At 42.4% G+C, this 21,756-nt stretch overlaps 1 protein-coding gene across 3 annotated transcripts in view; it reads right to left on the bottom strand.

Moving 5' to 3' along the window:
- Positions 1–15,657, bottom strand: part of AHNAK (AHNAK nucleoprotein) — a 79,449-nt gene extending 63,792 nt beyond the window's left edge. For all 3 annotated transcript variants that reach the window (XM_040410592.1, XM_040410594.1, XM_040410593.1), the window contains exon 1: positions 15,548–15,657. The gene's annotated coding sequence lies outside the window, so the exon portion shown is untranslated. The remainder of the gene's footprint in view (positions 1–15,547) is intronic.
- Positions 15,658–21,756: the final 6,099 nt, after the last annotated feature.

Below are 21,756 nucleotides of genomic sequence, written 5' to 3'. Positions count from 1 at the left end.
GGTTTCCTGCCCCCCCCCCCCCCCCCCCTCGCTGTGTAAGATTAGGAGGAGCATGGTTGTGACCTGGGCCAGAAGTATTTCCAGATGTTATCAGAAGAATGCTCAGTTTCCTGATAAAAGATACACATTGAGCATATATACAAAGAGAAAAGCAATGCAAAGTGTATATAGCACAAATGCATATTATAAAACATTCTATGTACCTAGAAAGAAAGGTTACAATGTACTGTACAATGTATACAAACTAAACAGTAACACTAACTGCATAAAACATCTGTACGGAGGTAGATGGTAACACGTACCCAACACTGTGAAAACAAAAAGAAGCTCAGTAGCTGTTTCTGCCTCAGGCTGCACACATGTACCACTGGGCCGGGCGGCTGAGTGACACACGGTGTGCTGCCCTGCCAGCGCTTTATAAAACCACCGATAATTAACATTGATTCCATTTCAGGGAACCCCAGAGACGCACTACAGCTCCAAATCACTCCAATTACCGCCAGTCTTCAAGTAAATGATGCAAAGTTTTGGTAACTGAACCGCTGCTTACGTTCTTGTACACACTTAGCCAGTCACTTCATCGATTAGAAGGATTTGCTGCAGAACTTGATACTAAAGCACAATGTGTATTTTATTGCATTCTCCAAAAATGGCTGCAGATGGGGTTTTACATGATCATAGTATCATCTCACATGTAGAGGGTTTATCTGACAAAATATCTAAGCCTGTATAAGTTACACGACGAAACAAAACAAAGCTATCCCTTCAGATTTCTTAAGTTAGGCTGGGTTCATATATAAAACAATTGGTCTGACAAAACTCAACCAACCAGTCATTGGAAGACAAAGAAATCCAACCAAGGTGATTCTTTATAATTTGAATATTAACAGCCAGCACCCACAAACAAAATCCCTTTAGGAATACCTTATATTCTAAAAGGTATAGACAATATATTAGGGGGATTTATAAAAACTGGTACAAAGGAAAACTAGCTTAGCTTCCCATAGGAACCAGTGAGATTCTACCTTTCATTTTTCAAAGCTCTTTTGGAAAATGAAATGATCAGTTGGATTGGTTGATTTGGGCAACTAAACCAGTTTTTCTTTGCACCTGTTTTTAATAACTCTCCTCCAATGTCTATTAAGGGCAGTAAAAGTTGTGACCTGCGGCATGTGCAACCTTATACACGTGCTCTGGGCCCACACCCTGGCTGAGTTTGGTGATCTTCAAGGCCCAGGCTTGTTAACTTCCCCAAGCAGCGATGTGGCCAGTCACTTATTGCAGCAGTGCACTTCACTCCATCCATGGCCCTTCTGGAAGTAAATAAGCCTAGGACTGGAGGACCGCCTAATGCAGCCAGAGAGAAGGGCTGAAGTGGCCGGGACCAGGCGAGTATGATTCTTGTATTAGGCCAAACATGCTAGGGGAAAAAATATATATAATCACAGAATAAAGTGGCCTTACTGGGAGAAAATGCTCAAACCCCAAATACTGTAGCATATTTATAACCGGGGGAGCAGATCCTCCACATGTGATCCGCTGCAGGCGGGAATCCCCAGCACAAAATGCATACAATGGAGGATGCTGGCAGCGGACCACATGTACCACAAAAACATCCTACACAAGATGAAATAATGTGTGGATGAAAATATAAGAGTACATAGATCACTACAAATGGTGCACCACAATGAATACACTCTATTCTGTGATTTTTCTTGATATGTATTAAATGTGCAGACGCTTATCATTGGTAACATTCTGGTGCACCTGGTAGCCTGTGTCACGTGGCCTGCCATAGATGGGGCTGGCAGCCTCTTCCCTACTCCCATTGTATTAGTGATCTTACTTTGGAGCTATGTGGGAGTTTGGCTGTGAGACGGACCTTGGCACCTATCAGACAGTGTTACTGTCACACTATAGGTAAGTTAGCAGAAGGTCCCACGCTACACTGAGATACCTTGGCGGGGTGCGTGGGCTCTGATATGTTCCTGACCAGAATATATTGGCTGAAATCTCATTTTTTAACATCAGTGTGAGGGTTAGCCTTAAATTGTCAGTTGCATATTCAATGTGGTGCACCATTTGCAATGATCTACAAACATGCTAGGGGGTAGAAAGTAAAAACTAAGAAGATCCTCTACAACCTCTTTAATCTGCTCTGTTCACTTTTTCATATTTTTAAAACCTCTCTGACTGCTTGTCCTGAGCAGTGATATGTTGTCATGTAACTATCAACACAGAAAAGAATGGGGTGGGGGGGGGTGGGGGGGGCAATATACAGGTATTTATCTAGAAAGGCACAAAGTGCACTTACAGCATGGTGACACACACTTCAGTATAAACAGACATTACAGTGGCTCCTGACCTACATGTCCCAGTTTATTTTCCTCCTAGAAGAGTAGACTGCTCATACACAGTACTGCACACTACTAGGACGAAAAAGCACCATGGAGAAGATGATATGGTGGCACAGTCAGCGTACTACAAGCATTGGGATCCCAGAGAATAGAGGAACATATTGCAAAGCTGTTCATGGGTCAGTTAGCGGATTGTATTCTGTCACGCCATTCCTCTGCCAAGCAGCAGGCATGATGCAGTGACGTCATCGCGCCTGCTTGGAGGAGAATGCACTACAACTGCATGGACTTCTGCCTTCTCAAGCAACTGATCAGCAGGGGTCCCAGGTGTCGGACCCCCAGCAATCAGATACTGATGACCTATTCAGTGGATAGGTCATCAGCAAAAAATAAATAAAATAAACAACTCTCGGAAAACCCCTTTAATTTTATTAACACTAAGGGTCTTCACTACTGTAAAGTTGACACTAAGGGGCCTTCATCAATCTAATGGGGGCACTGAACAGGACATAATTACTGTGTAGGGGCATTAAAGGGACATAACTACTTTGTGGGGTCCCTAAGGGGGCATTCTACTGTGTGGGGCCCTAAAGGTGCATCCTATTGCTTGGATATACAAGAGGCACTGGGCAGAATTGGGCGTGTATAAAACAAGCATTGAGTGGAGTTAGGGGCGTGGCTTGATGAAAGAAAAACATTTTTAAAAAGTTGGGAGGTATGAGGTCAGTGCCAGAGTTCAGTAAAATGCACATATATCATTTATAAAAGACAATTAGACCCTTTATTTTGGTGCAACATGGGCTAAAATACACAATTCTAATAATATAAAAAGATTTGACCTCATAGACATGCCTAGGTGTACAGAACAAACAGTCAAGCAGGGTGTGAGTTTACGAGGTGTCAAAAGGGTGTGCTATTATTTATACAAGTCTGTAATACACACAATTAGAGTGATAGGATATCAAACACACTTATCAGCACTCCTTGGTTCTCCACCAAAAATCTAAATAGCACTTTAGAAGTAGCTATCACAACCACTATATAATATTACTGAAATGTCAGCAGTGAGAAGACAACACATTTATATTTAGTCAACGTTTGTTATACACATTGGATAAAATGTTGGTGGTTATACCTTGTAATCTGAAGATGGCAATACACATTCGATAACTGACGGTTGACATCTCCCAACCTTCATACATATCCATCCTTGGCTCATCTGAGCATAAATGTGACCGGAATGGAGGGAAGGGAGATAAACTATTGCAAGACTCCCCAGGCAGTAGTTTATGTAACTGAGATCAAAAGGATCCGTTAGCAGAAATCCAAGTCAGGAGACTCCCATGCACATTAGATGTGCCGAGGGGGTTATTCCCATCTCTCTTATGGCAAAAATGTGAATAATCCGAGCAAGCGCTGGCCGGGGATGGCCAGAGTTAGGGAAAAATCTGAGTCAGCTCCACTCTGCTGCTTCTGTAACTCCCATAATGGTGAATGGGAGCTACGGTATAGGACAGCAGGCTGTTTTCAGTGCGGAAACTGCACAGCCCACTCACCCATTTCTGTAGCCATCACAATTTGGTCCTTGCCAAAGTCACTCAGATTCTGAATGCCCTATTATATGGAGCGAATATTGTACAGATTATTGCGCATGCGAGCTGTGAGGAATATGGATTATTATTTACTGTCAGCCATTTTCACCCACCCACCATTTGCTGAAAGGTAACAGAGGTAGTCAGCTCCACAGGGGGGACCTGCTTCAAAGCCAGCAGATAGCAGAGGACTTCTAGCAGTCCACCAGTGTTTACAACTTTTCACACTTCCATTTAGCCAGCCAGGAACCCAGCTAATGGAACAGGAAAGACCTCTCTGCAGGAGGTCTAGTCCATTCCCCAGTTTAATGGAAATTATCAGACTTTCTGGGGCCGGCAGTTCATAAGGAACCAGATACATATTTGTGTCCCTGTGGCCACAAAGAACAGGCCCGTGGTCATGGTTTGGTGGTGGGATGCCAGGGAAGTCAGATATACATATCTCCCTACAGAAACTAAATAACAGTACCATGCTTGGACTCTACTTGTAGCCGGAACCCAGGCAGGTCTGTTGGTCCCAGAACCATCTCCCTGTGACCTTCTGGTCTGGAGCTATGAACCCTAAAGGGTTGTGTGGGTCATTGAGCTGCCAGGATCAGCAGGGAGGCGGGGGACTCTTCCCAGATGCAGGAAGAGGAGAGGCTGGCTACAGTTTAAAAGGCTTCAGCCAGCAAGTGGGCGAGTCTTTTCTCTGAAGGAGGGTCACATCGTGCCATGTGTTTAGAGGGACCTGTAACCTGCTGACATCACTGCCCTTTATGTGAATACAGCTAAGAACTCACCACCACCCAAAAGGACTCATCCATCTGGTAAACTGACTTTTGTTCTGCTTAACCCTGTTTGTACCATACCACCTGTATTTGTAATCTCAGACAACTGTATATATTCCTTGTGTGTATAGTATTATTTCTAGTGAGCCCTTAAGGCTGTCTTGTATCTCGATCACGAATCCCCACGTTCGTGTTTCGGCCTAGTTATACGCTACCGCAGGTTGGTTTCTTACCCTATATAATCCCGTTAGCGGACCGGGCTTATATCAAACAAGAAACTGGTGGCAGTCTTGCCGGGCTGAGAACAAGCTGTTTCACTGGGGCAGTGAAAAGGCTCCCTCAGCCTCTCTTTGCCCGTGTGGACAGGAGGAGTCTGTGAAAACTGTAGCAAGACTGACCTTACCCACTCTTCCAGGAGGGCGTAACATCACGCATTGGTAACCAGTGACCATACCGTATCTCGTAAGCTCGACGTAGTTGACGTCCGGCGTCAGTCGGGGCACGATATCCCTCACACAAGGGAAAATGAATGAGAATGTGATGTAATAAGTATGAATGATTCAAAGACGAGCGACAAATCGTTCATTTCTTGTCCATCGTGATCTTTCATCATGCAAAAAAGATTATTACTTTACTTTAATAGATCCGTTCGTATATTAAGTCGTCTACTCGCTAATGATCTCATACCTGCCTTTTGACCAGGCATCTGTTCCCTATCTTTACATGTAATAACAAGGAACGATTTAAAAGCGAACAAGTAACAACCGCAAAATTTTTCACTTGCTTCTAACATATGAACTTCACTAATGTCATTGTAACATGTTAATCAATGCTATTCACTTCACCTATGAATGGTTTTCATTAGTTGATTCGCCGTGAAGCCGAATTTTCTCATGCTTTGTGGTAACTAAACGATTTTTCCTGAATAAAAAATAAATAAATAAATCATACTTACCTCATCTGTTTGAGTGCGATGTTCCGGCCACCACCATCTTGATTGAAGATCCCGCCCCTAGCTCTTTGCGATCAAATGGATGAGGCAAGTACGATTTTATTATAATTTTTTTAAATTTTACACTGTAATACCATTGCCAGATGCTGGGATCAGCTATGAATGCGGCATCTGAGGGATACCCTGTCATTGCACCCACTACTTGCAAAGAAATGCACTTCGTGGCAAAGTAATTTGTCACAAAGCAATTTTTTTGCAAACTTTGGCGAAGCAGCCAAATTGAATTTTTCAATACTTCTCTTCTCTTTAGTTTTCATACTATGGCTAATTGGTCTATATTTCAAAGAAAGAAATTCCAGCTAAGCAGGTACTAAGAGATACAAGCCCTCATCAGATTGCTGGATATTGCCACCAATTTTCTAATCCATGCCCTTCTCTGCCAATTCTAGCCCATCCCCCTTGCTGTTTGCTAACAATGTAGTTCCTCTAGAAAGGGCAGTTCTGCACAAGATCTTAACACCTAGTAGTATAGAGTGCAGATCCTAAATCTAGAGCCCCACAGTAGCTGTATGGCGTGCTCCTATGTTAGATACTCCCTTTCCCATTTCCTGTCCTATATAATACTGTACAGCTTCGTGTGCATCCTCCAATGATGATCTAGTCCCATTTCCAAGCCTTCTGTCCATCCTAACTAACATATGGACATGGAAGGTATTCTTTTCAGGATCTGTCCACCTTTCTCCCAATGCTTTGCTACTTCTCTTTTCCAGTGACTTGATGAGCTGTACAGTTGTGGCCAAAAGTTTTGAGAATTTCATAAATATTGGAAATTGGAAAAGTTGCTGCTTAAGTTTTTATAATAGCAATTTGCATATACTCCAGAATGTTATGAAGAGTGATCAGATGAATTGCATAGTCCTTCTTTGCCATGAAAATTAACTTAATCCCATAAAAAACTTTCCACTGCATTTCATTGCTGTCATTAAAGGACCTGCTGAGATAATTTCAGTAATAGTCTTGTTAATTCAGGTGAGAATGTTGACGAGCACAAGGCTGGAGATCATTATGTCAGGCTGATTGGGTTAAAATGGCAGACTTGACATGTTAAAAGGAGGGTGATGCTTGAAATCATTGTTCTTCCATTGTTAACCATGGTGACCTGCAAAGAAACGCGTGCAGCCATCATTGCGTTGCATAAAAATGGCTTCACAGGCAAGGATATTGTGGCTACTAAGATTGCACCTCAATCAACAATTTATAGGATCATCAAGAACTTCAAGGAAGGCTTCAGGGCGTCCAAGAAAGTCCAGCAAGCGCCAGGACTGTCTCCTAAAGAGGATTCAGCTGTGGGATCGGAGTGCCACCAGTGCAGAGCTTGCTCAGGAATGGCAGCGGGAGGTGTGAGAGCGCATCTGCACGCACAGTGAGGCGAAGACTTTTGGAAGAAGGGCAGCAAAGAAGCCACTTCTCTCAAAAAAAAAACATCAGGGACAGATTGATCTTCTGCAGAAAGTATGGTGAATGGACTGCTGAGGACTGGGGCAAAGTCATATTCTCTGATGAAGCCTCTTTCCGATTGTTTGGGGCATCTGGAAAAAGGCTTGTCCGGAGAAGAAAAGGTGAGCGCTACCATCAGTCCTGTGTCATGCCAACAGTAAAGCATCCTGAGACCATTCGTGTGTGGGGTTGCTTCTCATCCAAGGGAGTGGGCTCACTCACAATTTTGCCCAAAAACACAGCCATGAATAAAGAATGGAACCAAAACACCCTCCAACAGCAACTTCTTCCAACAATCCAACAACAGTTTGGTGAAGAACAATACATTTTCCAGCACGATGGAGCACCGTGCCATAAGGAAAAAGTGATAACTAAGTGGCTCGGGGTCCAAAACTTTGACATTTTGGGTCCATGGCCTGGAAACTCCCCAGATCTTAATCCCATTGAGAACTTGTGGTCAATCCTCAAGAGGCGGGTGGACAAACAAAAACCCACTAATTCTGACAAACTCCAAGAAGTGATTATGAAAGAATGGGTTGCTATCAGTCAGGAATTGGCCCAGAAGTTGATTGAGAGCATGCCCAGTCAAATTGCAGAGGTCCTGAAAAAGAAGGGCCAACACTGCAAATACTGACTCTTTGCATAAATGTCATGTAATTGTCGATAAAAGCCTTTGAAACGTATGAAGTGTGTGTAATTATATTTCACTACATCACAAACAACTGAAACAAAGATCTAAAAGCAGTTTAGCAGCAAACTTTGTGAAAACTAATATTTGTGTCATTCTCAAAACTTTTGGCCACGACTGTAGACAATCCTACCAAGTAACCTTTTTAATGTCAACCATACACTGTGACATATTTCCTGATCATACACATCACAATGAGCAGATAATCACTCTTAGAATGAAGCATGGTCACATTTCCGCTGATGAGCAATCTCACTGTAAGGGTACAGCTACAAGTTCAGGTTTCCTGATGCAGTTTTGGAAGCAAAAACCAGGAGTGGATTAAAAAAGAGAAGTCATATCTGTCCTTTATACTTTCTCTCCTTTTATGATCCACTCCGAATTCGGGCTTCTAAAAATGCATGTAGAAACCTGATCGTGGAAATACTGGAAATATCTATATAGTGATTAAATACCTGAGGCAAATTCATTTCCTGGTCTAGCTTAAACTGGGCACATATAGAATAAAGGTAATACAGAAACTGTACTTTAATAAAAATGGGTTTGAAACAAGTTTGAAAGTATTTCTCAATGTAGTTAACAACACCATAAACCCTTAAGGGGCCTCAAGGCATCGCTGAGCTGCACCCAAACAGAGGAATTCACAACTTCACAGTGACTTTCTAACATTCGCTATTAAATTTTCGCTTTCACAAAACATATCCTATGCCAATATCCAGCGCCACCTCAACATGAGAAGATCTGCTCAAAATCCCCATCAACTTTTTGATCTGTTAGTCCACCCAGCAAATGACTATGTACATTATTAACCAAAGTCGCATATTCAAATTCAAAAATCCTGCAATTGCATTTCTCAAATATTACATTACAAAGTAGTCACCAATTCTAGAAATTATAGAATATAGTACTTAACAGTATGTGTGTCACATATCGCTGCATGAACAGTGGAGACAAGTTGTAGACATACCCGTAAATGGACAAATTTAATCTCTAACAGGATTAGACAAACAAGTATCTTTGTAATATACAATGAAGCAAATATGTTACCATGGATCAAGAATTGGCCACCACTGTAAATGCAAACATTTAAAAGGAGCAATAAAAAACAAAATAGTTTAAAAAAATAAAATTGAGGGAAAAAGAATAAATATTGGCTCATTATAAAGAAAAAAGTATTAACTAAAACCAGACGCCACAGAAGTTTTTTCTGAACTACTTTTAGTACTTAGTTATTTTGCTTCACTGCATAAGTTTGGAAAATGCTAATACTAGAACATGTATAATATAGAGCACGTACAACTGACTGAACTAGATTTTACTGCTATGGGAAAAACTTTGAAACTTTTGATACACAAGATGATTAAAATAAAATTATACCTCAACGAAAGCTGAATGAGAATAAGGAAGACCAGTAACAAAGTGGAAGGATACAATCACACAAAATGGCCATTGAGAATTCTGGAGTTCCAAAAAAAAAGTCATGATATTTTGGAGAATCACTACTCATTGATCTTACAGGCTTCCTGGCTGTAATCCTATATATATATATATATATATATATATATATAAAAAAAAATCTAGTTTTTTTTCTTCACATTCAGTTATGACTAGCTGTATTGTCTCTCGAATGCATGTTGTTAAATTTTCTAGTACATTCAGATATCCATGGTACTTATACTTGTGGTATAATTTAGGGTACAGGGAACATTGTACTTTTGCATCAGTTATCCATTTGATATGCAGCATTTATATCATCGTAATTTATGCATTGTACAGATTAAGGGTACTTTCACACTTGCGTTAAACTTCAATCCATTCAGTCTGCATCAGGATGTCTTCAGTTCAGTCACTGTACGTTTTTTGGACAGAGAAAATATCGCAGCATGCTGCAGTATTTTCTCCGTCCAAAATTCCGGAACACTTGCCGGAATGCCGGATCCAGCATTATTTTCCATTGAAATGCATTAATCCGGCATCAAGTGTTTGGGAAAAACGGATACGGTTTTGCGGTCTGCGCATGCGCAGACCTTTAAAAATGTGGAAAAGATAAATACTGAATCCATTATACCGGATCAGTCTACAAATGGTATCTGTTTGCATACAGATATCCGGATCCGGCAGGCAGTTCCGGCGACGTGTGAAAGTAGCCTAAAGAAGCAAGAGGCTGGAGAAAGGAAGACATTTGACTGCAGAATCAGGCAATATTTAATCTACAAGTCACGAGATCTGAAGTGTTTTAGTGACAATTACTCATTTTAAAACCATGTGACAATGTGTCCTTTGCCAGCCATTCTTGTAGAATTTGCTATGGTGTCCAACGATAATTGTATATTTTGGGAAGTAGCCACAATACAACAAAATCCCAAAAGCAGCCTTCACCACAGTACTTCTGTTTTTGGGTCACTTATCGATACAGTGATCCCTAAAGATACAATGGCCTCAGGATACAATATTTTCAAGATATAATGGTCTTTTCTGACCCATCGTAAGTTGAAAGTAGACTCCACATACAATGTCTCAGACTCAGATCCAACCGATCAAGGCCATTTTTTCTGGTGAAATAGCTGTATTAGTTGCTAGTTATCATCTATTACTGACTGTTATATGTAAGGACATGTTTAATCTGTCTTAGTTACCTGCTAATTATTCTTAAATCTTCATTTTCTTTTATCTTGGATGACATTTTGGGGCTTTGAAACAGATTACTCAACTTACAATGATTTCAACATACAATGGTTTTCCTGGAACCAATTAATATTGCAACTTGAGGGACCACTGTATTAATAAGATAAGCTGCTTCTATCTATGTCAAGTTGGTTAGGGAGTAGCATAATAGGATTTAACCAGTCTCCATTATAGTAAACAGTTTGGTAAGTTGCAGACAGGATTTTGTGAGGACCATAAGAATTATTTGGTTCAAACAGGCGAAGGATGGCATCCAATAATATGGTACTTACGACCAGTTATTGCACAAGCTGTCTGGCCAGTCATATAGTAGAATCATAATGGAACTTCGATTTGCTGCAGCTTGGCTTTTCTAATTTAGTTAGTCTTACTTTTCAGTAAAATCAGAATGGATTTTTGAACCATGGAAAGCCATATAACTGCTTTACTGATTTTGGTACACATGTTGGAAAGAAAACTGCCAGAATATTTTCCATTTAAGGGTCAGATCATGACCATACCAACACAGATTGTGGGACTCAAGTTGAGAATTTAATGTTCCATTCATGAATTTGGTGCGAATAAATGAGCCTACAGCAATCTCTATTGAAGAATGTTTTGAACACGCTTAGGGTGTCCTTTACACACGGGAGACCTTTCTGCAGGAATTTCTCAGAAAATCTATTCCTGATGAATTCAAAGTAAAAAGTCAACTATGTTCCGATGATAAAGTTCCTTCCACAGCGGATTTGAGAAAGCTTGAGAAGTGGCATGTTACAACTTTGAAGCTGATTTCATGAGAATAGGAAAGGGGTAAAATACATCAATGAGTGAGAGGAGTGTATTTGGTGGTGTATCTATCCACCACCAAAAAGACCTGGTTCACACAATTTTTCTACTAATATGGCACTGCTTTTTCTGCTGATGGGTTTTGCTGTATGAACTAAAGTTGATTTTCAGTTGCAGACATTTTTGCAACAAAGTTTGCCGCACGTGAAGGCAACCTTAAGGCAGGTTCAGATGAGCAGATTAATGTTACAATTCGAATGCTAACGATTCATGTTGGACAATAATGGTGTAGTTTAAATGTATGTAGCGACTGGACAACTGTACTGAAAATCATTGTTAAATTGTTGCAAAATCAGTTATGCAAACAAATAAGTTATCCTTTGTCGTCATTGAATTGTGGTAGGGTAAAGGCGTATCGTGTGATCTTTCGGCAATGTGAAAAACATAAATCAGGAGTTTTTTTTAATTGAAAATCATAGCTGTCGACACAGTGAACAATCCTCATTTGAGTGAGTAAACGATCACATGCCAACAAATTAGTTCACGATAATATCTGCATGAAAACGATGGTCTGTCATTGGATTTAATCTACTCATCTCAAATCTTCATTAGACCCAAGAACTAATGCTTCCACACTCAGACTAACAGGCCACTCAGGCAAAAGTTGCTCAATTTAGGGGCTCCAAGACTCTTCATTGAGACAAGCACCAATAAGTAACCAATATTAAAAGAAACAATGGGCATTTACCATATCTTCTCCTAGTACAAAGGATAAGTGTGTGTATAACAAATAAGAACTGTGCAGTTACAATTTATCAGATAAGAAAGTCTTTCTACATGAATGATCCTGCAAGTAACCATTAAATGAATTAAGAAAAAGATATGGATTAGGCAATAGGAGTTGTGTTTACTATGGGCGAGGTCAAATGAATGCCCTATTCACTCCCACACCAAGTCACTGTTATGCATAATCATACAAGGCATTAAGGTCCCTTTACACTATTCAATCAAGCAGATGATTGTCGCGAAGGAAGTGTTTACATGCAACAATCTCCTCCGCAGTATGGGGAGGAGCGATCGCTAATACCACGGCTCGTCACCATACAGAATCAATGTTTGCTGGCAGCAGAGGCCGTTTAGATGGCACAATCTGCTGTCAGCAAACGATAATTTAGGTGACCACACGAAAGATGCGATTACCAGATCAGCGGCACTTTTACACTGCTAGATAATCACTAACGAGTTTTTCTATGAATGCTTGTTAGCGATTATCTGGCTGATTCTTGCCCTTTACATTGAAAATTCTAGTGTTTTATGTAGTTTTTATAGATTTGCGCTACAGATAATTTATGAACTACAATGTCTCAGATACCACAGAAAATTAAGGAGGGTTTCCAGGCACTGTATTCAGCTACTTGTGAATACTTGAAGGGGGTTTTCTGAGACTTTAATACTGACTACCTACCCCCACCTATCAGCTGTTTGAGAAAGCAGCAGAGCTCACAGTAGTACTGTGGTCTTCTCACAGCTTTCTCTAGGCCAGTGACATCACATTCATTGGCCACATGGCCTAGACGCAGGCCTTAGTGGCCCGCAGTATTTCACCCTTTGGCCCTCATTCTGCTTGTTAAAAAAAATAAAAAATACTTACCTCCACTTGCATGCAGAGACATACTCTTCAATGGATGCAGCAGGAAAGGACCTGCGCTCCAAGCATGGTGACGTCATCACACTAGGAGCATCAGGTCCTGCTGCATTCAGTGAAGAGCCAGTTGTCTGTGTGTGCAAGTAGTTGAGGTATTATTATTTTCTTTCTTTAATTTAACTCCTGAAAGTACCCATTTTTATTGGCTGTTAGACAATTGCACTGTCGTCTAAACAGCTGTTAAAAATTGCCCCGTTGATGTCAATGAGGTCCGCGTGGCCGTGGAAAAGGCCAAAAATAGAACATATACTCCTTTTTGATGGGCCCTATTCACTGGCCATTAAAAAAAACATGTGACTATTTTTAAGGACTTTAATTGGTTCTAAAACGGACGTGTGAAGGCCATAACAGGGCTGTTTTTCACAGCAGTGTGAATGTAGCCTTACTTTCTCTCCTTTTTAGATCCACTCCTGATTTTGGCTTTCAAAACTGCCTCAAGAAGCCTGAATGTGTCGCGGGACCCTAAGACATGTACTTGTAATGTGAGAGTTAATTGACAAAGTTACTCATCTCCAGTTTAGCCATTGGCAGAACCACACCCTGAATCTTGCTCTGTCTCCTCGGCAGGATTATCAGCTTAGAAGGACGGAGAAGTTACACGTCACTGGATGCTCCTTTTTGAAACCCACTCCTTTAAATTGTAGAATTACTGATATCTTAAATGTGGCATTGTAGAGCATGTGTGCTTCTGAGTATACGTGGCTGAGTAGCATTCATATTGTATATTGCACTGTATCCGAATTCATGTTTAGCAGTAGAGCTACATCTTTCTCTCCTGAAACACAACTGGTAAAACTTGTGTTTCTGCTTTACATTGGTCACGCTGGAAGGCGGTGTAAAGACAGATGCAACTATATATTTACACCTATAGTGACACACACGTGTGCAGCCCTACAGTGTGTTCCCCTTGTGAATTCCTTCCTGCCACCCCTCCTCCTCCCCCTCATAAACCCCCTCCTCTTCTCAAACTACAGAACTGCTGTGACTCACTCTGCTCCCAAACCAACATTCCTGAAGGATTCTGGAGAGAGGCCAGTACTTCCAGACACACCCTGAGCACAGCAATATACAGAAGAGAGCCATAATATACAGACCAGAGCAGTGAGGAAACCAACAACCAAGCTGAGCTATTAGTCAGATCATGAATAATAAATATACAGACTACTTTTATTTTTTAGCTTGAGTCTCCCCCTCCTTCAGCACACCCCTATTTCCACATAGCAGGAGCTGCCAAGATGTTTTATGAGGGTGAAGGAAGGTTTTCAACCCAAATGTGTCCCTTCTCAAGTTGTATCTGCTTCAGCCCTTAGCAGAACTAGTTTTTTGAGGCCAAAAGCTTTCAAACATGTTCAATAAAAAGTTATTAAAAATATATTTAACACATTGGAGCCCCTAGAGTTATAGCAATGGGCTCTTTTTCCACCACCATCGCGAAACCATTTAACTCTTTAATTCAAGCATTCATCATAGAAGAGTTTATGCTCTTAACTCAAGACTCAACTTTGCCATCAATTTTTAAGGTCTACAGAGAATTCTTCCCCCACCAGAAAACTTCCTGCATCACAATTTCTCCAACCCATGTCAAAGAGAAACCCAGTCCTTAGACATTTTGGGAGCAGATAATACACCTTTTCTCTCAATACACCTCTCATGGCATTTACACCCAGAATTTTAAAAGAGGTGATTCTGCCAATCGGAATCAATGACGTGAACCCCTCCCTTCCAAGGAAACACGCTGAGCGATTATGTGCGCCACAAGAATCAACATTAATATAGCTGCCATTTAATAAATTATTGAGCATACTCTTAGCTTACTGCAGATCTAGGAGCAAGGCACAGGGTAAAGTATACAAAACGCATGCACATAAGAGCACAAAGGCAATCTATAAAAGAGTAAAAGGTCAAATTCTCACTAATGTGATCACATTCTGGTATAGAAGGAAAACAAAGTATATAATAAGATCAACAACAATACTAGCCAAAGAATGGGAAGTAAAAAAATAAAGAAGCAAAACATTGCTAATACTGTAAAACTGCTGCAAGCACTCTCTGCTGATAAGACTAACGTGTAGAAGTACTTCGGGGTGTCGTATGTATGCAGATGTATAGATCTACACACGTAGTCCTCCATTCCAGCACCCCTCTCCCCTCCCCATTCCAAAATCTCCGCCAGAGGAGGGTGTGGCGCCTCATACTTCTGTGTTGTAATAGCCACAGAATCCAGTCCAAAGCAAACGTGGGCAATAATGCAGAAAGTGGGATTATTGGAAGTAAAGCAGAAGATAATATACATGTATATATCCCTTTACAGGTAGGAGACCCATCCACCCGAGCCTATCCCTGTACACACCCCACTCACTAGTCTAGCTTGTATGTGCGCATACGTGCAATGCCTCCATGACCCTCCAACATCACATCGTCCTCTGGAAAAGCAAGAAGAAACGTCCTGCAACTTCCACACAAAAAACTTCAGAAGAAGGAAACCGAGTTCCTGAGACGTGGAGAGTCCTGGAAGACGCCGCAGACGGGTTACCTGTGTGGTCCTTGGCTGGCACAATGAGTGCAGGGAGCCAGCGGCTCTGGTCTGCCTCGGGTAAGCAGAGCTAAGTGATGAGAGCGGGCAGGGCAGGGCTGCTATACTGCACAGGCTGGGTGTGTCTGTGTCCAATCCGGAGAGGAGGCTGAGCCTGCCCTGCCCAGGACTGCAGCCTGCTGTGTGTGCTCTGCTGCTCCCAGGGCTACAGCCTGCTGTGTGTGCTCTGCTGCTCCCATCTATGGACCAGGCTTCCCAGGGCTACAGCCTGCTGTGTGTGCTCTGCTGCTCCCAGGGCTACAGCCTGCTGTGTGTGCTCTGCTGCTCCCAGGGCTACAGCCTGCTGTGTGTGCTCTGCTGCTCCCATCTATGGACCAGGCTTCCCAGGGCTACAGCCTGCTGTGTGTGCTCTGCTGCTCCCAGGGCTACAGCCTGCTGTGTGTGCTCTGCTGCTCCCATCTATGGACCAGGCTTCCCAGGACTGCAGCCTGCTGTGTGTGCTCTGCTGCTCCCAGGGCTACAGCCTGCTGTGTGTGCTCTGCTGCTCCCAGGGCTACAGCCTGCTGTGTGTGCTCTGCTGCTCCCATCTATGGACCAGGCTTCCCAGGACTGCAGCCACACAGACTGGCACTACCAGTACAGAAAAGGGCCAATGCTCCATAAAACACAGCTGGGGAGATTTATCAAACTGCTCTTTTGGAGGGACAGTCCCTATTTTTGACACAAGTTCCTTAAACAGGTTCTCCAGGCTTTTTCCTATTGATGACCTGTCCTCAGGATAGGTAATCAATATCAGATCGGTGGGGGTCCAACTTGAGGAGATGGCACGCAGTGCGCAAGTGCCGTCTCTCTTTCTGCTCACCGCTGTATGTCTAAGAAACAGCAGCAGCGGACAGGAAGAGAGACGGGAGATGCCACGTGCACACTGCGGGTGCCATCTTCTCAAACAGCCGATCAGCGGGTGTCGGAACCCCACCGATCTGATATTGATGACCTATCTTGAGGATCGGTCATCAATATGAAAAAGCCCAGAGAACCCCTTCAAATGTCCCTCTTTTTTACCTGGGGAATTAAACAGATTATCCGACACTAACAAATGCTCCCCCATATGCCGGGTCCCTCACACTGATTCTACTTACCTGGCTCCCCGCTCCTCTTGGCGCTCCTGGTCCCCACACCACCATGGGTGACACTAAGAAGGCTCGGGGAGCCAGGCAAGTAGAATCAGTGTGAAGGTCCTGGGATATGGGGAGCATTTGTTAGTGTCGGATAACCCCTTTAATGCATGAATTTGCATTAATAAATTTACTAATTGTCTCCTTACTAAAGTGTCTGTATGGTTTCTACCTGTATATTGGACCATAACTTCATTATTTTGTGCAATTTGGACCTTACAGTATTTTTGGATGATTTATGATCTAATATTTAAATGGATATTGAAGAGCAAGAAATAAAGTTGTCCGAGGGGCTCTACATGCTGTAAAAAAATCAAGGAACTTATAATCACCTAACCGATCCCCAGTGGCTGCAGTTGTGACGGAGTCAGTAATTATGCTTTGGGCGGAGTTAGAGGCGTGGCCTAGTATGAAAAAAATGCCCATAATGCACACCGCACATATTGTCCCTCTTTACGATTTTCAAAAGTTGGGAGGTATGGAAAACTGACCAATACCAATCAGATCCTACCTTTCCTTTTCAGAACTGCTTAGAAAGGTGAAAGGTGGAATCTGATTGGCTTCTATAGGGAACTAAACTGGTTTTCCTTTACACCAGTTTGATAAATCTCCCCCAGCAACTTTGGCCACGACACAACTTGCATGTGTAAGAAATTACAGCATTGTGATTCTACAGTACTGTACACGGCAGGATAATGAAAGTGAATTTGGTTGCATTGTGACTCGCAAGTTGTCGTGTTGTTGGGTCACTAGTTGCGATGCTGCAGTGCGACACTGAAATGTATAGTCCCAGCCAAATGTATCATGAAATGTGCCACATTTTGACATTTTTTTTTACAATGTCTTCCTGTCACGGACGTTCCCGTGGCATGTACCAGGAGATTGGAGAGACTGGCAACTTGTGGGTTAAATTGACAAGTTCACTGTGGATCTAATTGTGTCTGTGTTTTGGTGAATGCCACACCCCTTGCTTCAGGTGTTGCTTGTTGATAATTGACCTTTTCCGTAAGTAGCTGCTTCTCACTCTTGGGGGTGCAGTTTATAGATTTTCTTCCTGCCTTCTAACTAGCTGGTCGGTTGTAGTATGTGGTGCTTCTGGAGTTGCCAGTTTTCTACTTATAGATACGGCTTGTCTTTTTTTATTGTACTGTGTTTGTTATATTCCCTGTTTGTATCTGGGGCTGAGACAGAGACTTCCATTTGTCCATCTGGGGAGGAATGGGTTGTCTCTGGTCCTTACCTCATTCCAGGGCCTTATAGGGATATAAGGACCTAGGTATCCAGTATATGAATATTCCTACCTCCAAGGTCTATTCATATTTATAGGTAGTTAGGGCCCAGATTAGGATTGTTTAGGAGGTGACCTGTTCCTTCCCTAGTTTCCAGGCCCAGTTACTGTTCCCCTTCCCTCCTGTGTTTAGTATGGAGTTTTTCCCCCACACTGATCGTGACATTATAAACCGCTGAATAACCGTAATTTTGTTATCTGTATCAGTTCAGCCATGGATGTTATCGCTGCACTGACCGGACAACTACAGGGGCTGTCTCTGGAGGTGGATGACCTCCGCACGACCGTCTCACAGATGCAGAGACCACTGTAGGCTGATCCTAGTAGTGGTTACCTTGACCTGAACCTAAAGTTGCTCTTCTGGATAGATTCTCGGGGGGAGTGATAATTATTCAGTTCAGGGAAGCATGCAAATGGTACTTTAAGTTGCATCCACACTCATCTGGGGACGAGAGCCAGAGAGTGGGTGTGATTATTTTGTTTCTTAAAGGGGACGCTGCCACACGCCAAAACACAGCCGCATCCTTGTGGACTGAGATATGGGGGGCTAAGATAAGTATCAATTCTTATCTAATTGAATGGGACCCACTCTCCCTTTTTTCTTATCTGATCGGTGTTTGTATTTTGACCCAGCAGGAAGAGGCAGTTTTGATTCTGCGCGATTATCAGCACAGCCCATCAACCTGATTCTCCTCAGAAACTGGGGTCATAATTAATTGGTCCCCTGATGAGTTGGACTAATGTCCAACGAAACACGTTGGGACGTAAATTAGGGACTTAAGGAAATACTTTATTGGTAACAAGGCCCTCCACCACAGTGTGACGAAGCTGGGCAGTCTCCATTGCTGCGCAGGGACAGGGACGGCCTCTTAGGTGTCCACGGACAGTTGTGGGATTCCAATGAGGATATTGGGTATATCCATTATAGGAATGGACTAGTCAGAGACTTAGTACTAGTCTCCCCATCATCCCTAGCTCCTGGTTACCAATGGCGCAGCGAGTGGTGTTTATCTGAATCATCTAGGGATTTATTTTTTCAATTTAATAAAAGTTACGTTTTAAGGTATCCATTTACAGTTGTATATTTTATGTGATTTTCAGGTACCAGTTCTTCTGGCAATAACCAATGCATAGTTTGGTTGTGTTTATAAGCCTCTTAAAGGGGACGCCCAGTCTTGGGCTTTTTCTCTGCCGACTGGATCACAGTCTCTCCCGATCAGTAGATGCTTTTTTCGGAGCTTTAGGTCTCATCTATGATGACCCGGACCGAACCTCCCTGGCCGAGACTAAATTACGCGGCCTGCGTCAGGGAGAGCGTTCGGTGGAGATCTATTGTTCCGAATTTAGGAGGTGGGCTACGGATACTGAATGGAACGATCCAGCTCTCCATAGCCAGTTTTGTCAGGGATTATCTGAGAGGCTGAAGGACGCTTTGGCCTTTCATGAGAATCCTGAGTCTTTGGAAGCTGCTATGTCTTTGGCTGTACATATTGATATACGCCTGAGAGAGAGAGAGATCTAAGGGCCCACTCTCTCAGGACGTTCTATTACATAATGTACCCTATTCCTTTGACTCTTTGGGTGAAGAGACTCCTGAGCTTATACCTGGGGATAAACCCATGCAATTAGGGGGAGCGAATCCGGGATCTGCTTGCAAAAGTAGGAGTCGCAAGCAGGGAGTATGTTTTTTCTGCAGTCAAAGGGGAAATTTTGTCAATATACAGTACAGACCAAAAGATTGGACACATCTTCTCATTCAAAGAGTTTTCTTTATTTTCCTGACTATGAAAATTGTAGATTCACACTGAAGGCATCAAAACTATGAATTAACACATGTGGAATTATATACATAACAAACAAGTGTGAAACAACTGAAAATATGTCATATTCTAGGTTCTTCAAAGTAGCCACCTTTTGCTTTGATTACTGCTTTGCACACTCTTAGCATTCTCTTGATGAGCTTCAAGAGGTAGTCCCCTGAAATGGTTTTCACTTCACAGGTGTGCCCTGTCAGGTTTAATAAGTGGGATTTCTTGCCTTATAAATGGGGTTGGGACCATCAGTTGCGTTGAGGAGAAGTCAGGTGGATACACAGCTGATAGTCCTACTGAATAGACTGTTAGAATTTGTATTATGGCAAGAAAAAAGCAGCTAAGTAAAGAAAATCGAGTGGCCATCATTACTTTAAGAAATGAAGGTCAGTCAGTCAGCCCAAAAATTGGGAAAACTTTGAAAGTAAGGGCTAATTAACCATGAAGGAGAGTGATGGGGTGCTGCGCCAGATGACCTGGCCTCCACAGTCACCGGACCTGAACCCAATCGAGATGGTTTGGGGTGAGCTGGACCGCAGAGTGAAGGCAAAAGGGCCAACAAGTGCTAAGCATCTCTGGGAACTCCTTCAAGACTGTTGGAAGACCATTTCAGGGGACTACCTCTTGAAGCTCATCAAGAGAATGCCAAGAGTGTGCAAAGCAGTAATCAAAGCAAATGGTGGCTACTTTGAAGAACCTAGAATATGACATATTTTCAGTTGTTTCACACTTGTTTGTTATGTATATAATTCCACATGTGTTAATTCATAGTTTTGATGCCTTCATAGTCATGAAAATAAAGAAAACTCTTTGAATGAGAAGGTGTGTCCAAACTTTTGGTCTGTACTGTATGTCCAAGCATTCAGCACCAAAAAGAGAAACAAAAATGGGTGTCTAAATCCCATCTGACTATCGGAGGTGTGAGTGGGGAGTCAGAGAATGTGCATTTGTCCTTTGCTGGTAATACCCGATTTCTCCTGACTGCCGAGGTTATCACCAAGTACATTAAAAAAAGACATTACTGTATTTGCTATTGATTCTGCCCCTCTTACTCAGAGGTGCTTGTCGCAAGTTTTGCATGATATCAGATTAAGAGTGGGTGACTTTCTTCAAGAAGTTATCTTGTGTTTTGTCTTGGAAGATCTCCCTGCACCTATGGTTCTGGGTTTACCGTGGCTTACCAAGCATAATCCAACTATCGATTGGCAAGCTAGGCAGATTCTGGCAAGATTGGGGGGACTATTGCATTGATAATTGTCTCAATACATCCTTTTCTGTGGTCACTACTAAGGCTGTACCCTCTTTTATATCCGAGTTTGCCGATGTGTTTTCTGAGAGTGGATGTCAGAATTTAACTTCCCATCGGGAATATGATTGCCCTGTCAATCTTATTCCTGGGGCTAAATTGCCTAAATCTAGGTTGTATAATCTTTTTGAACCTGAAAGGCAGGCCATGAGACAATATATTGCCGAGAGTTTGAAGTAAGGGCACAGAAGATCTTCCAAGTCTCCAGTGGCTGCAGGGTTCTTTTTTGTAAGGAGGTCTTCGGTCATGTCTGGATTTTCGTGAACTCAATCAGATTACTATCCGTGATTCTTACCCTCTTCCTTTGATTCCTGATTTGTTTAACCAGATTATTGGTGCCAGGGTGTTCTCCAAGTTGGACTTAAAGGGGGCATATAATCTGGTTAGGTTAAAAGAATGGGATGAATGGATGACGGCTTTTAATACTCCTGAGGGGCACTTTGAGAACCTGGTCATGCCTTTCGGGTTGACCAATGCCCTGGCGGTCTTCCAACATTTTGTGAATTACATCTTTCATCACCTGGTGGGGAGGTTTGTGATCGTGTATTTGGATGACATTCTTATTTATTCTCCTGTCATGGAAACACATCAGAATCATGTGAGACAGGTGTTACAGATTCTAAGGGATA

This window comes from Bufo bufo, chromosome 10 (assembly GCF_905171765.1).
Source record: "Bufo bufo chromosome 10, aBufBuf1.1, whole genome shotgun sequence".
Classification (NCBI taxonomy): Eukaryota; Metazoa; Chordata; class Amphibia; order Anura; family Bufonidae; genus Bufo; species Bufo bufo.
The sequence above is the reverse complement of the archived record's forward strand: the minus strand, read 5'-3'. Positions and strand labels throughout refer to the sequence as shown.